This window comes from Lineus longissimus, chromosome 19 (genome assembly GCF_910592395.1).
Source record: "Lineus longissimus chromosome 19, tnLinLong1.2, whole genome shotgun sequence".
NCBI lineage: Eukaryota > Metazoa > Nemertea > Pilidiophora > Heteronemertea > Lineidae > Lineus > Lineus longissimus.
In genome coordinates, this window is record NC_088326.1 from 6,462,028 (window position 1) to 6,481,129 (window position 19,102).

The window sequence follows — 19,102 nt, forward strand, 5'->3', positions numbered from 1 at the left end:
TTGGTTCTGACTCGGGCCTCTTCACTACAGTTATCGTTGTACACGTTCCAGTACCAATAACGTCTACCCAACTTACAACTGGTCATTTCCCAATATCGGTAAGTTAACTTAGCCCCTCTTTATTTCTCACAATATACGCTATACCATCTCTAGGGTAGTTTCAGTAAATTTCTTAAGCGCTGTTCACGGATAAAGCTCAAGGCTTTGCTATAGGCACCACCATTTTCGCTAGAATGTCAAATCTTGGCGCAACGAGAACTCATTCAAAATAAAGTGAATTCAAATTGCGTGAAAAACAAAGAACAGCATACCAGCCTTGAAATTGGTATTAACTGAATTATGAATGAGTTCTAGTTGCTCCAAGATTTCAAGCTCGAGCCAAAATGGCGGTGCTTATAGCCAACCCTTAACTTGCATGACCGAATACGAATTCCGTTTTCAAAAAGTCATACTCCCATGGAAAAAAGCCCTAGCTACTCGGACATTTAGCCACCACAATGTTTTATTTGCCTCCTGGACGACAGCATCCTGAACTTCATGGTATTTACTGCGTTTTAACATAGTCGGGCAGTAATACCCATGAAGGATTCCATTGATATTCTTGTTTTTTTCATGTTCCAAGCACACTTGAGTTTTGGGTGCCATGCATACAACAGTGCTCAAGTACCCAGTAGCACATGTCTATTCCCATGCCAGCCTTAATATCAATGCCTAAACACACTTGGCCAATCTTCCATCGCCAAATCTCCTTTGTAATTCATCCAATTTTAAATCCTAGTATTAAGATGCAAAAACCTTGGTGGTCAAGATGGGACGACAGGTTCTTGTCCAAATTATCGAAAGTTCATTTCCTTCACAAAACTTTCACCAATGCCGATGGCAATGGCATCATGCAGCTCACTTTTTCTTTACCATTGAATTCTATGAAACCAAAGATACCAGGGGTGTACCTAGCACCAGGAAAATTCCCTGTTTCGAAAATACACACTGAATTAAAACTTAAAAGCATAACCGTTGTGTAGATTGATATACACCATAAATAGCAACTTTCAGCAAATTCCTACGCTTAATAACTGCACTATGACATTGTGTACAGGTGGATTTGCATTTAATCCGACCATGATTAAATTGGACCACCATGATTCAATCGAACGGTCTACCTTCGTATACTTCGTATTCACAGGCCCCTCAGGGCTACTAACACTTACACTACAGAGCTTGAAAGTGAAAAAGACAAATAGACAGAGGCTAAGACCTCATGAAAAAAATTCCCCCCCTACCATGCCTACTACTTCTCTATCCCTTCAATTATTGGCATATTCATGATCCTATGTTGAATATTATACGCCTATACTTTCATCCACATTGCTAAGAAATCTTGAAGATTGCTCTGATATTCAAGATATGTGAATAATGCTCATGATACCTACCTCAAACACAACCCCAGGCATGCCAGCATGCCAGAATTAACCACAACCACTCCAAAATAAGGCAATATGTAACAGCATGGGAGATTTTTTCTACACAAAATTGGTACACGCTTTAATATGTTTGAGAGTCAAGGTCTAATGGCAGCAAGCAAAGAGTTCATACGTGAGATCATTCATGACATAACTTTTCTGCACTCCATTCCACTGCATTTAGCACAGGAAACATATCTTCGTGCAAAGTCACTATTTCTAATGCAGTTGCAATCAAAGCAGAGTTCTGAATCAAATAGAATGCTGGGACTTTCTACAAAGATTCCTTTACCTTCTCCAGATATCCTTAGGAATCTCACCTTGCTTGCTTAGCACTTTCTCTCAGTTCAAAGTCAGTTCACTCTAATATTTGTTGGATTCATTGTACTCACATTGATTCACAGTTCTTAGATTGTGTGTGATACGACTAGCATTGTGACAGGATTTTAAAATGACGAAGTTGAATTGAAGCAGATATTAAGGAAAAGCCTGGTAGCAGAATATTTCCTTATGGCTCAATTCCATTCGTCTGATTAACACAATGTTTGAATACCGCAGAGCTTATTATGACCTTGATTCAGATTGATTGGCTTGAAGTATCCTTGAGGTTCTCTTGATCTTTTTCCAGTACAAAGTGGACCAGACTGGCAAAGTAGATGCTCAAGCCACAATAAAAGACCCAAAAAGTCAAAGGAAACGTATACATTCCACGGTCAACGGCCTCGGACAAAACTATCATTCAAAAATCCCGAGGTGAAGCCTTGGGACAAAACCGGCCACAAATCCCTAGGCCAACCTTTCAAAGAAACCGTATATCCCAAGGTCAAGCCTTGGAAGAAATTTCTCATACCTCCCAGGGCCAAGCCTTGGAAGAAACCTTTCATACATCCCAGGGCCAAGCCTTGGAAGAAACCTTTCATACATCCCAAGGTCAAACCTTGGAAGAAACCTTTCATACATCCCAAGGTCAAGCCTTGGAAGAAACCTTTCATACATCCCAGGGCCAAGCCTTGGAAGAAACCTTTCATACATCCCAGGGCCAAGCCTTGGAAGAAACCTTTCATACATCCCAAGGTCAAGCCTTGGAAGAAACTTTTCATACATCCCAAGGTCAGGCCTTGGAAGAAACCTTTTATACATCTCAGAGTCAGCCTTGCAAAAAACCTTTCACACCTCCCAAGGTCAAGCCTTGGAAGAAACTTTTCATACATCCCAAGGTCAACCCTTGGAAGAAACTTTTCATACATCCCAAGGTCAAGCCTTGGAAGAAACCTTTCATACGTCCCAGGGCCAAGCCTTGGAAGAAACCTTTCATACATCCCAGGGCCAAGCCTTGGAAGAAACCTTTCATACATCCCAAGATCAAACCTTGGAAGAAACCTTTCATACATCCCAAGGTCAACCCTTGGAAGAAACTTTTCATACATCCCAAGGTCAAGCCTTGGAACAAATCTTTCATACATCCCAAGGTCAAGCCTTGGAACAAACCTTATTCCATCTACCTCTAAATCTCATCAATTGACATTATCTAGCATACTACATCAAACAAACTTGTGCTGTCTGTCTATCAACAACTCCTCCCATCTGAAACCTTCAATTCGTAACTATCATCGTATTCGTAAACATCTACCTCGTTCCTATATCTTCAATACTTTCACTGCACAATTTGCTACAGTATACATTGTAGGTTGTAGATCGTACTGAATTGACTGAACTGTAATTGATTGATTTAAAGTGATAAATTGCTGAAAAGCAAGTACCACAGTGCTTTTCTTCGTCTGTTTTCTTCATATCCGTGATTGCATGCATTAGATTTTGAGACAAAACAGTAGAATTCGTCTTGGTTCTAGAAAATACTTTGTCTCATTCAGTCTACTAAGTACGCCTGCCCTTGTCAGTCCTGAAGTTGGTCCACCAGAGTGAGGTTCCTCAGGCACATTCTGTGAAGGCTGTACGCATCCCTAGTAGTTACATTCAGAAAAACTGTGCCACACAAGGTTTGTCTATAATACTTCCAGGAAAATAAGTCCTTATTGATTTTGAATCCAGTTGCTGTTCAGACAATACTGGTGAGAGTTCTTCTAGTCCTGAAGTCCGCTTCCCTTGACAACAACCACAGTTGCTCCTGAAAACTACATTGTGTGATTGTTTGCCTACTACATTCGTGCTTTCCATACATAACAAAGATTACAAAATTTCATCTTGCTAAAGACAAGCAAAGTACAACAATTTGAATAACATCTATCACACTGTCACAAATCGCTCTATTACCACAACATCATGATCTCTCTTGAACAGTACCGGTCAGCTGTGGGTTGTTTCTTTTCAAGAGCAATAACAAAAAAGGACAAGGACGCCCCTCAGTGTGGTTGCAAACATACGACTCCTCTCTTAAACAATGTTCAAGATTTTTACAGTGTCACAGAACTTTATGGGTACAACATTTGGTTTGATGAAATGACTGTAAAGCACAAGCCCAGAAGTGCTGATTTGTCTGTTGAAGACATAATATTGAATACCTATTACTCTTCTGTACAAAGCACATGTGAATATTATTTTTCATTCTGGATCTTGGAAAATGTACTGCTTCATCATTCATTTGCTAACTTTGAAAGATTAAAGTTGGCTGGTGATGTAGAGAGTAATCCAGGACCTTGCCAGTTTACAATAATGAAAGCAGTTCAAGGTCATTTCCATCAGGGTGATGTGACAAGGTTTCGTGGCGAGTCCATTGGCAAACAGTGTATTTGTAACTGTGTCAAAGCATTGGCCTTTTCATATGTTAAAGCACCTCTTTCGTGGACATCTGATGATCTAGATGATATTCTACTGCAAGGAGATCAGTTGTATCAGAAATGGAATATCGCTGGCTATATAGCTATAGATCAGATTCACCCCTATATTGAATTCTCTAACAAACATTTCTTCAGTTTAAAACCACTTGGTGCAACTAAAAGTGTGCTTTTACTTGAAAATAGTTTACTTCTTGATGATGACGGGACGCCATATATACAGTTACGGCATGCTGTTCAGAAACTTTTCCCAATGGGATTTTCCATTCTGATCATTCAAGGGAACGCTGTGGCCTTGATTTGTGTGTCCGGTCGTTATTTCTTGTTTGATTCCCATAGTAGAAATATAAATGGTGAAGTAACACCAGATGGTACATCAGTATGCCTACAGTTTCAACAAGAATCTGACGTTGTGAATTTTGTTGCTAACTATGTCATTAACCTTGGTTGTAGCATTTCTGACACAAACAACATTGAAATAACCTATTTCAGATTGAAATTAATGTCATCAAAAGCATTTGCCCTGGGAGAAAAGAGGTCAACAATACAACATGGCATTTCTGATGAATCTTCCACAAGCCAACATGATCCCCAGCCAGCCACTTCTACATCACACAATTACCATTGCAATTTAACAACATACATAACGGATCAGAAGGAGAAACTTACTAGACATGAGTACATGAAAACACTGATGCAACGAAAAAGAAAGGATGAGTTATACAAAGCAAATGAAAAATTGAATGATAGGACAAATAAACACTCTCTTCGTACTAACACTGAATATAAGAACAAGGAACTTTATCAGAAGCAAATGACAAGGACACATCCATTATACCAAGAAACAGAACGACTACTTGGAACACTTTGTAAACAGAGACTTCGCAAAAATAAGGAATATCAGGCAAAGGAACTTCATCAGAAGCAAATGAAAAGGGCTGATCCAGAAATAAAGAAAAAGGAGCTGCTAACTAAGCAAATGAAAAGGACTAATCCACTCTTCCAAGAAAAGGAACGAATACTAGGAACACCAAGTAAACAGAAACTTCGCAAAAATATAGACTATCAGGCAAAGGAACTTCTTCAGAAGCGAATGAAAAGGGCTGATCCAGAAATAAAGAAAAAGGAGCGTCTAACTAAGCGAATGAAAAGGGCTAATCCAGAAATAAAGGAAAAGGAGCTTCTAACTAAGCGATTGAAAAGGGCTGATCCAGAAATAAAGAAAAAGGAGCGTCTAACTAAGCGAATGAAAAGGGCTAATCCAGAAATAAAGGAAAAGGAGCTTCTAACTAAGCAAATGAAAAGGACTGATCCAGAAATAAAGGAAAAGGAGCTTCTAAGTAAGCGAATGAAAAGGGCTGATCCTGAAATAAAGAAGAAGGAGCTTCTAACTAAGCGAATGAAAAGGGCTGATCCTGAAATAAAGAAGAAGGAGCTTCTAACTAAGCGAATGAAAAGGGCTGATCCAGAAATAAAGGAAAAGGAGCTTTTAACTAAGCGAATGAAAAGGGCTGATCCAGAAATAAAGGAAAAGGAGCTTCTAACTAAGCAAATGAAAAGGGCTCATCCAGAAATAAAGCAGAAGGAGCTTCTAACTAAGCAAATGAAAAGGACTGATCCCGAATATAAATTTAAGGAACGAGTGATTAAAGAGCGTAGTCGAGCCAATGCACATGTATGTTCTATTGAGCAAAATAAAGATGTTTCCCGTAAGAGAAAATTGAGATGTGATGAACAATATCAGTACATGGAGAGAGAAAAGAAACGTTTCAAACGCAACATGAACAGGACGGAATTTACATTAAAAGTCACCACGATAAATACATTGAAGAGAAAGGTGAGGAGAGAGGATCCTAGTGTTCGACAAAATGAAACAGCATCCAAAAAACAAAAGAGAGTAGGAGATAACCTACGAACGAGTATTGAGTTATTCCATGAAAATATAAGTAATGGACCACTGTATGTATGTAGTTCATGCCATCAAACATGGTTTAAGCATTCTGTTATTGATGCAAGTAAACTCCATGTCCCATCAGATAGACAACATCTCTTATCTGAATGTCTGACCAGCTATACTTCAGTCAGTAACATTGAATGGATGTGTAGAACTTGCAGAGATTCCATTAATAAAGGAAAAGTCCCGAAGTTGTCTATAAAAAATAACATGGCGTTCAAAGTAAAAGACAAACCTCCAGAACTAGACTTGCACCAGTTGGAAGAAAGGCTGATATCACTGCGCATTCCATTCATGCAAATGAGGGAACTTCCTGTTGGTGGACAAAAAACGGTCCGAGGCAATGTAGTCAATGTTCCGATTGATGTGTCAAAAACAGTTCTATCTTTACCAAGAAATCTGTCAGATATAGAAACAGTGCCAGTGAAATTAAAAAGAAAAATGCAATACAAAACAAATGAATTCATTGAGAATATCAGACCAACAAAAGTACTCCATGCTTTGAAGTGGTTAAAAGATAACAGCCCATTCTACAAGGACGTCAATGTCAGTAACGATGAGCAGTGGATAGAATCACTTCAGCCACAACTCTCTGGCAACATGTCTGAATTTCTTGATAGAAGGGAGGCTGACCCTGAACCTGCCCCAAGCACATCAAAAGAACATGAACGGCAACCCAATAGTGCATTTAATACCACTTCGAAGAAAGTTCACCTTAATTCCCGTTCTGCTGATGAAAAAAATGGTGAAAGTTCTGAGGACGATGACAGTGATCATTTCAGTGAAGTAGATGATACTGAACTTAGGACATCTGCAAATATGGACACAATGCTGGATAATGCTGAATTGCCAGAACCTGAGGAATTCATCTTTGCTCCCGGAGAAGGACAAACACCTTTAGGCTTATTTCATGACAGCAATGCTGAATATCTTTCATTTCCTACCATATTTTGTGGACAAGGCAGATCTGAACATCCAGTAAAAGTACATTACAGTGATATCAGCAAATATGAACTGAGAAGTGTAGACCGCAGAGTTGCCCAAAATGTTCCAAATGTATTCTTTAAACTGAAAAAGTTACAGATCAAACAAATATCTGATAAAGTTGGATTGGCTGTCCGACGTTGTAAAACAAAAGGAGAAACCTACACTGCCCATCAGATGCTAGATGATGACAGAAGACACAACATGGTACATTTAGATGAAGGCTATTATATCTTCAGAACAATACGAAATTCACCACCCTACCTCGAAAACAAAAAGAAAGAGGTTTTTTCTATGATTCGACAGCTTGGTATACCTACATTATTTATGTCATTGTCAGCTGCTGATACAAGATGGTCACCTCTTCTGAAAACACTTGGGCTTTTGATTGACAATGTTGAATATACTGACAATGAAATCCAAGACTTCAACTGGCAAACTAGAAGTAGACTCCTCAGCGCTGACCCAGTTTCCTGTGCTAGATATTTTGACAACCGATTTCATGAATTCATGAAAACTGTTCTGAAAGGACCTCATAATCCATTGGGGGTAATCACCGATAGTTTTCATAGAGTAGAATTTCAGCAAAGAGGATCTCCTCATGTTCACATGGCTTTATGGATTGAAAACGCACCTCGGTATGGATCGTCTTCTGAAGAAGAAGTTGTTAACTTTATTGACTCTATAATCAGTGTATCAGCTGATGTCATTGAAAGTGACATGCCCTTTCTTGCCTTGCAATACCATAAACATTCCAAAACATGCAGAAAAGGTAAATGTCCCATTTGTAGATTTGGGTTCCCAATGCCTCCAATGAAAAGGACTAGAGTTTTAGAACCATTAGATTTGGATCCAGAAATCAGTGATGAACAATTGAAGATCTACAAAGAAAACTATAAGAAGATTCAGGCAACTTTGATTGCAATGGGTGACGGGAAAGATACGAAGTGCACATACGATGATTTCCTTGCTAATCTCAAAATGACAGAGGACGAATATATCTACAGTATCCGTTCATCATTAAAAGCACCCAAAGTCTTCTTGAAAAGAAAACCATCAGAAATTCGTATAAATCCATACATGAAAAATCTCCTGAGTTCCTGGCAAGCTAATCATGACATACAATTTATTCTTGATGGGTATGCTGTTGCTGTATACATTATTGCATACACTTGTAAATCTCAGAAAGGAATGAGTGCTCTCCTTGATACAGCTGCTAAACAGGCAAAGGCAGATAAGATGGAACTTCGACAAGCTGTACGTCACATGGGAAATAAGTTTCTAAATTCCGTCGAAACTGGAGCCCAAGAAGCAGCGTATCTGGTGCTACAATTACCAATGACACGATGCTCAAGAGATGTTGTTTTCATAAACACAAATATTCCTGAAGAAAGACCATTCATACTAAAGGACAAGTCCAAATTAGAAAAATTGAAACCAACATCAACTGACGTACAAGTGGCAGGTATGATCACGTGGTATGCAAGGAGAACATTTCTGAAACAGTACTGTCTAGCTGATTATGTATCACAATTCACTATCACTTATCCAAAAAGTGAAACCCTTGATGATCCATTCGAAGAGAATTTAGATGATTACCCATTGGATGAATCCAATGATACTAATGACAATGACAACTCGGCTGATCATAGTGAAATGAATAGATATGATGAAAATGATGAACACGACTTCACTGTTGAAGCTACATATGTTACTCGAACTGGTGTGAAAATTACTAGAAGGAAAACCCCAAAGGTAATACGATACGTGAATTTCAGCAAAGAAAAGGATTCAGAAGCATACTACAGAGAGCGTATCTTACTATTCCACCCTTGGTCCAATGAAAATCTCTTAAAAGGAGACCATGAGACCTATGAAGAGCAATACAACTTTTTAAAGGCAGCTACAAATATTGACACGAAAAGAAAAGAATATGAAAATTTCAATGAGGAATTGATGGAAGCTATTGCTGAAGCTGAAAATGATGATCTCGTTGAGCAGGATGAAATTGAAGGGACTATCCAAACCAATGAATGTTTATTCTTTGATCCAGACCGTTCAAACAATCAGAAACATTACGACATTGCACAAGACATAGGAATTGCTGTTAGACCATCAGATCAACAAGTTGAATTGATGAACCACAAACTGCCCGACAATCAATACAAGGAACTTCTCAGATCACTCAACTTGAAGCAAAGAGAAATATTTACACATGTAGTGCAGACAATAAAATCAAGTGCCACGAATAATGAGCAAATTTACATGTTCATAACTGGCGGTGCTGGTGTAGGCAAATCACAAGTTGTGAAAGCACTTTATCAAGTACTGCTACGACGCTTGTGTTCTGAAGAGGGGCAAAATCCAGAGGATGTCAGAATCCAAATAGTTGCTCCAAGTGGCTTTGCTGCATATGTTGTCCAAGGTTCCACAATTCACTCTGCCTTTGCAATACCCTTTCAAAAAGATCTAAAATCATACAAACCGCTCACACAAGAGAAACGGAATACAATGCGAGCTAAGTATCGAAACCTTCAAGTACTATTCATTGATGAAATATCAATGGTTGGCTGTGAGATGCTGCTTTTCATCCACCAGAGATTACAAGAAATTATGGGTATAAAAAAACCATTTGGTGGTGTGCATATCATCACAATTGGAGATATGTTTCAGCTTAGACCATGTTTCGGCGGCTATGTATTCGAAGACTCTAAATCCCCGAATGCCCAACTTGAAGCTGAGTTATGGAACATTTGGAGAGAACACTTCGTTGTTTATGAGCTTGATGAGATAATGAGACAACAAGACGACATGGCTTTTGCCAATACCCTTGGTAGACTCAGAACCGGAAACCAAACCCAAGAAGACATAACACTTTTGAAAACCAGGCAGATCAGTTTTAGTGACCCAACCTTTCCACGAGAAGTGCCTCATATTTTCCTACTCAATAAGCAAGTTGATGAGCATAACCAAAAGATGTTTAATGACACAACTGAAACAAAAGCTATTATACATGCACAAGACATTGTCACCACATCTTGCACAAAAGATATGCAAAACAAGATTTCACAAAGTCTAAAGACAGTTGCAACATACAACAACTGTGCAAACCTGCAAAGAACTCTAAATGTCGCAGTTTCCCTAACATACATAATCTCCATCAATCTGGACGTAGATGATGGCCTGGTCAATGGCTCAACATGCATTATCAAACATATACAGTATCATGCAGAGCTAAAGAATCCATCTATTATATGGGTCGAATTTGAACAAAAAAGAATAGGACAAGAACAGCGATCATCTAACAGATCTTCATACTCATCAGCCATCGATAAATCATGGACACCAATATTTGCAGTCAAAAGACAGTTTCAATGGGGAAACCATCATTATGTATTAAGGACACAGTTCCCCCTGAAACAAAGCAATGCAAGAACAGTGCACTCATCACAAGGCGGAACATTTCAGAAACTTGCCATAAATATGAACACAATGCTCAAAAATACACCCCCTGGTCTTAAAAACCACTCACATTATGTAGCATTAAGCCGAGTACGCTCTCTCAATGATTTATACATAATTGACCTCAATGAAAAAGATATCTCTCAATCATCTAAAGTGCAAGACTACATGAGATTAATGAAACAAGCACAGCAACTTGTCTTATGTTATACTCCAGTGTACTATGGCAAAGAATTTAATATTGCTTTCATGAATGTTGAATCCCTCAAAGATTATGTCAACACGTTACCACAAATTGAATCATTAGCAAATGCTTCCCTCATTGCATTTACCAATCCCAAAGTTGTCAAATCTTGCCTGTACAAGTTGCCAAATTATCAACCAATATGCAATGATCAGCTATCATCAAAAACTATCGATGATTCTACAACAGAACTTCTGCTATACATTAAGAATGAAGTCACAATTTTGGAAAGAACTTTTTTTAAAACAGACTGTTTTCAGGCAATCTATGTCTGTGTTCATCCACCACACTGCCATGAGATATATCACATCATTGTCATTAATGTGTACCCACAATGTATTTGGACAGATCTTACTAAGTGTTTAGATGAATGTCTTTTACGATACAAAAAAATGGACAAATTCCTGCTTCTTGGAAATTTCAATAACATTGACATACCTGTACTTATTGACAATCCTGACAAAACTGTAGGTGACAGTCAACCCAAAAAGATAATGGACAACAAATACAAAATGCAGTTAGAAACATTCATGTCACAAACCTACAACTTTGATCAATTCCTCATACAACCAACCACAAAAAATGCCCCCAGACCAACAAAAAAAGACTGTACACAAACCAAGTTGGACATGATCTTTGCGCACAAGTCAAATTCTGATTACATTGACTCTGTTAGCCTCATAAACCACCCCTTCTCGACCCATCACATGGTAAAAACTGCTCTTGCCTATCAACCAAATAATCTACTAAAAATTGTTTTCCACAATGCAAGATCAGTCCATGGAAATTTCAAAGATCTGAAACTTGACCCAAACATCAAAGCCGCCTCTATTATTGCATTTGCAGAATCCAGATTAAAAGCATCTGATCCAGACATAAGCTACTCATTACCAAACCACCAGCTGCTGCGTAATGACCAAACAACTACAAAAGACCTAAGACCTCCACATGGACTGATGATGTACATTAGTACAAATTACAAAATAATGGAAGTAAAGAATCATAACCATGGAAATTCCTTTGAAGCGCTTTCAGTTTGCATTCATCCCCCAAATCATCACTCAGTCATCCATATCATTGCAATATATGCAGCGCCATCATCTACGTTCCAAAATCTTGTGTATGGTCTACAAGACTGCCTTTCATCTTATGAACCGAATGAACAATACATTGTTATGGGTGATTTTAACATGAAATCAATAGGTGAAGGTGAAAACTATAATGCAAAGTTAGAAACCTTTATGTTTCAAGCATATAACTTCAGACAAAACGTCTCCAAAAACACCACTAGCTATCAGTCCAAATTGGACCTTGTATTCACCAATCCTACTCCATCTGCCACTATTGACTTGGTTGATATAATAGACAATTACTGGTCAGATCACAAAATTGTCTACTCTGCTTTGTCATACCTGTAGTCACCTCAATTAAATTCAACTTACGCATTATTTTATCTCTCATGTAATTTCATTGCAAAACATTACTTCATTTCTTTCTTACATTTAAAACCATGCTAATGCTTCATCCATCTTCTCTTCACAAGAGGTGAGCACAATGGCCCTGGCCATTTCATTGGGAAGCCCAACCAATTTTTGGCTCCTATGGGCAATGATCAAAACTGAAGCTAAACACACTCAAGGTCAAGATTTCTATATCCTTTAAACATTAATCATGTATATGCGTGGTTGCACGTGATTTGGAGTAGTGGGATAGATACCCTGCCAGAGCCACTGTGTAGTTAACTGTGAACTGGCCGAATTGCCAAGTGTAACGCTGGTTGTAGCATTCCTTGATTTCTACTGAAGGTTTGTGGAGAGACTGGGTGTAAAGAGCTGAGAGGGGAAAATCATTGATTTTGCATGGTTGGGACCAAAAATTTTACGTCGACTTAGGGATTTTGGCGACTAAGAGATGGCAAGTTAGAAAGTTATAATTTCATACTGTACCTATTATAATAATCCTTCTTATGTCTCAATGTTCATGCTTCAATGATGTCAGCATACAGAGTGTTTCATAAAAAATAGTTCTGCATTATTATATGATGATTCAATAAAGTTAAGTAAACATTTTTTTTCTAACTTTTTGTTGATGCATTCAATCCTGAATAGAAATCAAAAGACTTCCTGTTACTTTAAATCGAGGAACCAGTTTCTTCACTGGAATCATATTGAAGATCAAGGAATTTACTCTAAAGGGAAACTGAAAAATGATTATTTGCATGATTTTGTTCAGTCTGTGTTCAGTAGACTCAATAATTCAGTCTGGGGTCACCGCAAAACCCACTCTATCCCCTGTTTGTGTGAGTAGGTGCGAGGATAGACGACTGGATTAACGAGTGTTCAGATGCTGAAAGTTGCCAGCTGCCTTGATTAGGAGGGTGAACTGCATGCCAGAGTCACAGAATAAGGCGTCAATGGCCATCTTATAATCCAGATATGCATCATACGCCAATCTTGTTGATAATATGGTGTACATACTATACGATAGATTGATTTGACCAAGCCTGCTAGACCTTTTTAAACACGAGAGCACAGTATCAACCCCCTATCAAGTTGAGACGTTGGGAAAGTTTCATGAGCACAGGTCCATTGGTATTTCCGCAAAGTCCCGTAGTCTATTCTTTTAATAGTATAGATAGATGGAGAACACAAAATAGAAAATAACCCAGTACATGTTCACCTCACAATGACCATGGAATAGAAAATGGAATAGACACGTCAATATTTAAATGTGGGTTTAAAGAGTTTACTGAAGAAACCCAATACTGGCCTACCAGACCTTTTCCTGCCATTTGGTTCCTTAGACAATCTATAGACAGTCTACCTCGAGTAGGCCTACCAGTAACATGGCATAAGCAATCTACTTTGAGTACATTGCATAAGATTTTCAATTTGATTGATTGAAACTTGCAACTTGTATTTTCAACTTGCAACTTGCATTTTCAACTTGCAACTTGCATTTTCAACTTGCAACTTGCATTTTCAACTTGCAACTTGCATTTTCAACTTGCAACTTGCATTTTCAACTTGCAACTTGCATTTTCAACTTTGAAACTGTGCATTTTCAAGAAAACCGTATACAAAGGGGTCCTCCCATTCCAGTTGTTCAATGAAACGGACAGTTCTAAAAATCCAGAAAGTCAAATGTAGTTGGGATAGTGTCAGAAGATTCTCCCCTAGTGCAACACTTGGAACTGTGCTCATAGACTGGAACATTCCAGGGATTTAGAACTGTCATCGAAGAAGGTGCATCGTAGTACGTGCAGTGCATAGGGCATTGAATACTAACTCCACAACAGTATTCAATCTCTCCGCCAGGTGGAGATGCTCCAATATCAAACACTGCCGGCGTTGCGAAACTTCCATTTTGAATGACGACAAGGAGGTCTAAAAATAGATTTCGCCAATTCACACGAACACTCACAACCCCAAACTTGCCTCAAATGGGCTGCCAGAACTTCTTCTAATCTTTCAAAAAATAAGTTACGATCATAAAATCATACTGAGCTGGTCCGAAACTTTCGAAAATACACAATTGTCACCGCCCCATGATAGCTTACTCGTAAATCCTGATCACAAAAGGACGAAATTCATCTTAAACTTCCATGCCGGAACTACTTTTCAAGATGGCAGCCACTCATTGATATATACTAGAGGGTACTTTGAGCACCGAAAAAGCACTCTCTAGTGTTAAGTTTGCATTGAATACAGTCCTCAAGGCTATTGAGCACACAACACTGCGGGGGGGGGGGGGGTTAAGTGCAAGAAAGCATCGTGAAGTGGCAAGACCTATGGAACAGAAGTGAGACAGGCTGATGGCTGGTCTATTTGTTTGCCTCTGGGAAAGGGTATATACATTTTTTGTAACTTGCATTTTCAACCTGCAACTTGCATTTTCAACTTGCAACTTGCATTTCCTACTTGCAACTTGCATTTTTAACTTGCAACTTGCATTTTTAACTTGCAACTTGCATTTTTAACTTGCAACTTGCATTTTTAACTTGCAACTTGCAACTTGCAGAAAAGAAACCCTCATTTCGAGATAGCACTGCTTGAGGACACTACAAGTGAAACCATAATCAAACATTGTAAATCTATATTTGCGCGCCATGGAATACCTGACGAATTCTTCACAGACAATGGTTCTAATCTAGTTAGCCGAAACTTTCAAGCTTTCGCAAAAGCATGGGAATTTAAGCTGGTGACATCATCACCAAGATTCCCACAATCAAATGGACTAGTTGAAAAAGCTGTGCAGACCGTCAAGAAAATTCTCAAGAGAAGCTTCTCAACAGGAGAAGACCCGTATCTAGGACTTTTAGCATACAGGAGTACACCACATGAAGCAGACATGGCATCGCCTGCCAAGTTGCTTATGGGTAGAAACCTGCGCACGAGGTTGCCAACTTCACAACTCCTACCAGCGGATGCAGTCAAAGTTCAGCAGCAGATACAAACGCGACGGGATACGGCAAAGGCATTCTTTGATGGGAAGTCTAGAGCACTCAAACCCCTAAACCCCGGCGATAATGTTATCATAACCTCTCCGGATAAACAGGGATCCCCAGGAATTGTGGAAAAGCAGACATCTGATCCGAGATCATATCTGGTCAGAACAAGGAATAACACTTTGCGACGTAACCGTAGACACCTCCGCCAGGTGCCCAGGGGCAGTATCCAGGAAAATGACCTGGAACAGGAAATTGAAGATGTAGACTCTGACGCAACAATCTCTAATGAAAGACAAGAATCTCGTGAGAATGAACTCCTCATAAACACTACGCCTGACACCCCGCAGTTAGTTACAACAAGGTCAGGTCGTCTAGTCAGACCACCGGATAGATATGGTCATTAGTTCAACTTATGCTAAAGTTACTCAACTCAACAGATGTGAATAGACTGATTAATGAGAGCAGACCAGCCTCTAATCTCTTGTGTTTAGGTTTCGGAAAATGCGTGTGGTTCTTATATAACTTTTAAATGTTTATGTTTTATTATTAGTGTGACCTTAGTTCAGTTCATAGTTATGTTCATTCAGACATAACAAGGTGATTTACTTGCACACTATTTGGATTAATCTTTATTCAGCGTCTCGTGCGATATGAGTTTTTGATGTTGGTAATTGACTCTTGGATTTGCAGTTAACTATTTTGTGTTGCTTTGCTTCCTCTCCGTAAGGGGGATGTTATGATATTACCTATTACTCGTTATACTAACCATACTAACCGTATACCTTATATAGCTTGCTAATCATCACGTGACCTGTATCTTTATATATCTTAGTTACTTTAATAAACTGGCTTATACCTGTCGACCGTTGTGCGTGTTGCATCTATGCCTGAGCAAGAAACAGAACAGTTATACCGGGTCACCCGGTTAGGGTTGAGTGGAGATTGTGGTATACCCGGTGTAAAAGTAAAAAGTGTCCCCCTGGAAAAAGTGTCCGGCCCTATTGTATTCTGCAATATGGTTCTATAGAGACCCTGACAGTCACTAGCTCTGAGATTGAAGCGCATAATAGAATCCTTTGTTCCCGGGCATTTTATCCTAGGACATTTTAAACTTCCACACCGGGACGGTTTGTTCGACAACGATGCTACCTGTGGTTGGAATAATTTTATTAATGATCACCTTGGTTTCTTTTGATGATTAGTTAGCCTATGACCGCAGTGGGGTCTCTAAAATGCGCTACCGGTTTCACGACAAATCAACCGAATTTCGTAAATATGATATCAAATCGCATGCAGCCACAAGCTAGACTTCAATCATAATTCTGAAGCCTGGATAAAAGATACAATGTACATGTGCATGTAGTACAAATATATTGGCCTGGCAAAGTCATTAAGTAATAGGCCTTTCTCCAGAGATGTTATGGACATAATTAGGTCATTGTCATCCGTTCTACCTTTCTGTCTGGATTCTCTCTTGGGATGAGGCACTGCTCTTGATAGGTCTACTGCATGCCATCTCAACCAGAATAGGTTCTACCAGGCCTACCCCCTCAGAGGAGACTATCTATGCAACTGTAATGTCGAACAGGGACATCTTCTAGAAGGATTCTCCTTTGGTTGGGGCACTCCGCCCTTGATAGGCCTACGTCTACTGCATGCCATGTCATCCACGGTGTGGGTTCTACCAGGCCTGCGCCCTCAGAGGAGACTATCCATGCAACTGTAATGTCGACCAGGGACATCTTCTAGAAGGATTCTCCTTTGGGTTGGGGCACTCCGCCCTTGCTAGGCCTACGTCTACTGCATGTCATGTCATCCACGGTGTGGGTTCTACCAGGCCTACCCCCTCAGAGGAGACTATTCCTGTAACTGTAATATCGACCAGGGACATCTTCTAGAAGGATTCTCCTTTTGGTTGGGGCACTCCGCCCTTGATAGGTCTACTGCATGCTATGTCATCCACGGTGTGGGTTCTACCAGGACTGCCCCCTCAGAGGAGACTATCCCTGTAACTGCAATATCGACCAGGGACATCTTCTAGAAGGATTCTCCTTTGGGTTGGGGCACTCCGCCCTTGATAGGCCTACGTCTATTCCATGTCATGTCATCCACGGTGTGGGTTCTACCAGGCCTACCCCCTCAGAGGAGACTATTCCTGTAACTATAATATCGACCAGGGACATCTTCTAGAAGGATTCTCCTTTGGGTTGGGGCACTCCGCCCTTGATAGGTCTAATGCATGCCATGTCATCCACGGTGTGGGTTCTACCAGGCCTGCCCCTCAGGGGAGACTATCCCTGTAACTGTTGTTGCGCGAAACCTGTCCGAGCGGTAAAGCGTCAGTGATAATGTCCTGGAGACAAAGTCACAACCAAGTCAAGGCTTTTTATGGGGCAGTAGTTGCCACAACCTCGGGAAATCCAAGGACTCTGGTCCTCCTGATTTGATCTAGTAACCTGACTTCAGGGACATGTCCTCTATGTCTTCTCTCATTCCAATATGAGAGACTGGGTGAGAATTGGGCAATGTGACCTGCTTTTGGTCACTGATATGAGTCCGGGTGAAAACTACTACTAAGCTATCACAAAAGGGCACAACTACTTCATCTAACTAAATAGTTTTATTATAACTCTCAAAACGCGAATGTCCATGATTTTACAACGGGTACAAAAAGGTTTCAATCAGATTACTAAGTGGTTGATGGCTGGATATAGGCTCATATCCACATCTTCACCATTTATCAAACGGGTCAACAAATCTAAAAGTTCATGGAGGAAAGCAACCAGGTTTTCCAGTTCAATAAAAGTGCCTATTATGACTAGATCATCAGCATAAACATGCACACTAGGTGCTGAATATTCAGGCATTTTATGACTGTTACACTTTCCCATAAGTTGTATAAAAGTCAGTATATAACTTTGCCCCTTTTGCTGAACAAAAGTCAACAATTCAAATTGCAAATATAATAGTAAGATATCTTTAGGGCGCTTACCTGGCTAAATTCTATCAGTATCAGTGTGACCACCTTCAAAGCTGTATTTGAAACTTGACTCACACAACAATCTCAATGCAAGACCAACATATGTAACATGTGGCTTGTTCTGCAATGTTGTGCAACTGCAAGCTAGGAGTATGTGACTAGGGTGAATGTCAACTCCGGAGGGCTAGAACCTCCTGATGCTAGATATGCTAGCACCCGATCTGCTCTCACGCCCAGCTGATTAGGGTTTTATACCGAATCCACGGGGGTCACCCACGGACTACAGACCCTCGAAATGATAACAAAACAAACACGTTTTGAAACATGTGCCAACTTTAGGCCCAAAGTACAAGAGATTCCCAAAAGTCACAGCTTTGAAAATGACACCAAAAGATGCTACAGATCTTGAAATAAACCATGTCTTTGAAATAACTTTTACACCAACATTTACCTGATTTAAAACACTTTGCAAAGTTACCACTGGAAAGTTCGTCACTCACAATCCAAAACAATGTGGAGGTCTGACGTCATCCAACATGGGGGACAGCTTTCAGAAAGTCGCAAATCGCAACATAAAAATAGTGAAATACAAGCGTTCACCAACTTAGCAACTTACCAGGAGGCCCTCAATCAACAGATTCCCAAGGACAAATGTATCCCTAAAGTTTGACAGTCTAACTTGGCGCAGTTTTGATGAAAATAGACTTCAAACACGAAAATTTGCTCCAGTAAAAATGGTCCGGTTGTATATAAAATCCCGACCTGGAAAACAGGTA